This window comes from Triticum aestivum, unplaced genomic scaffold (assembly GCF_018294505.1).
Source record: "Triticum aestivum cultivar Chinese Spring unplaced genomic scaffold, IWGSC CS RefSeq v2.1 scaffold158966, whole genome shotgun sequence".
In the NCBI taxonomy this organism is placed as follows: Eukaryota; Viridiplantae; Streptophyta; class Magnoliopsida; order Poales; family Poaceae; genus Triticum; species Triticum aestivum.
In genome coordinates, this window is record NW_025261224.1 from 1 (window position 1) to 1,664 (window position 1,664).

The window sequence follows — 1,664 nt, forward strand, 5'->3', positions numbered from 1 at the left end:
GTCTTCGTCCCTTATGCTTGCCCCTCCCAGCTCCACTACACACACGATTGCACATTCCTTTGGCCGCTCCCGCTCAACTACGGAGACGAGTTTTACCACGGTTCAACTGCACCAGTGCCTATTTACCATGGTTTCGACCCCTTTCAGAACACGCTTGCCGCCGCTAGACGCGTGAATAATGAGCAGCGAGCTAAAACTTACCGTAAACGTGCAAAATAATAAAACGTGCTAAACATACGTCGCGCTCGTGCGTTTTGTTTTGCACGCGGTGCAAAAAAATTAAAAAGGGAATGCAACACGAGGACTTCCCAGGAGGTCACCCATCCTTGTACTACTCTCGCCCAAGCACGCTTAACTTCGGAGTTCTGATGGGATCCGGTGCTTTAGTGCTGGTATGATCGCATCCGACGTGTTACCCCCGTCTTCGTCCCTTATGCTTGCCCCTCCCAGCTCCACTACACACACGATTGCACATTCCTTGGCCGCTCCCGCTCAACTACGGAGACGAGTTTTACCACGGTTCAACTGCACCAGTGCCTATTTGCCATGGTTTCGACCCCTTTCAGAACACGCTTGCCGCCGCTAGACGCGTGAATAATGAGCAGGGAGCTAAAACTTACCGTAAACGTGCAAAATAATAAAACGTGCTAAACATACGTCGCGCTCGTGCGTTTTGTTTTGCACGCGGTGCAAAAAAATTAAAAAGGGAATGCAACACGAGGACTTCCCAGGAGGTCACCCATCCTAGTACTACTCTCGCCCAAGCACGCTTAACTTCGGAGTTCTGATGGGATCCGGTGCTTTAGTGCTGGTATGATCGCATCCGACGTGTTACCCCCGTCTTCGTCCCTTATGCTTGCCCCTCCCAGCTCCACTACACACACGATTGCACATACCTTTGGCCGCTCCCGCTCAACTACGGAGTCGAGTTTTACCACGGTTCAACTGCACCAGTGCCTATTTACCATGGTTTCGACCCCTTTCAGAACACGCTTGCCGCCGCTAGACGCGTGAATAATGAGCAGCGAGCTAAAACTTACCGTAAACGTGCAAAATAATAAAACGTGCTAAACATACGTCGCGCTCGTGCGTTTTGTTTTGCACGCGGTGCAAAAAAATTAAAAAGGGAATGCAACACGAGGACTTCCCAGGAGGTCACCCATCCTAGTACTACTCTCGCCCAAGCACGCTTAACTTCGGAGTTCTGATGGGATCCGGTGCTTTAGTGCTAGTATGATCGCATCCGACATGTTGCCCCCGTCTTCGTCCCTTATGCTTGCCCCTCCCAGCTCCACTACACACACGATTGCACATTCCTTTGGCCGCTCCCGCTCAACTACGGAGACGAGTTTTACCACGGTTCAACTGCACCAGTGCCTATTTACCATGGTTTCGACCCCTTTCAGAACACGCTTGCCGCCGCTAGACGCGTGAATAATGAGCAGCGAGCTAAAACTTACCGTAAACGTGCAAAATAATAAAACGTGCTAAACATACGTCGCGCTCGTGCGTTTTGTTTTGCACGCGGTGCAAAAAAATTAAAAAGGGAATGCAACACGAGGACTTCCCAGGAGGTCACCCATCCTAGTACTACTCTCGCCCAAGCACGCTTAACTTCGGAGTTCTGATGGGATCCGGTGCTTTAGTGCTGGTATGATCGCATC

At 50.8% G+C, this 1,664-nt stretch overlaps 4 non-coding genes across 4 annotated transcripts; all 4 read right to left on the minus strand.

Annotated features, from left to right (window-relative positions):
• Positions 1–287: 287 nt before the first annotated feature.
• LOC123177802 (5S ribosomal RNA) lies at positions 288–406 on the minus strand. The gene has a single exon (XR_006489137.1). It is a non-coding gene; the product is annotated as a 5S ribosomal RNA (ribosomal RNA).
• Positions 407–706: 300 nt separating this feature from the next.
• On the minus strand, positions 707–825 carry LOC123177800 (5S ribosomal RNA). The gene has a single exon (XR_006489135.1). It is a non-coding gene; the product is annotated as a 5S ribosomal RNA (ribosomal RNA).
• A 301-nt stretch (positions 826–1,126) lies between these two features.
• LOC123177801 (5S ribosomal RNA) lies at positions 1,127–1,245 on the minus strand. Its single transcript, XR_006489136.1, has one exon. It is a non-coding gene; the product is annotated as a 5S ribosomal RNA (ribosomal RNA).
• Positions 1,246–1,546: 301 nt separating this feature from the next.
• Positions 1,547–1,664, minus strand: LOC123177803 (5S ribosomal RNA). Its single transcript, XR_006489138.1, has one exon. It is a non-coding gene; the product is annotated as a 5S ribosomal RNA (ribosomal RNA).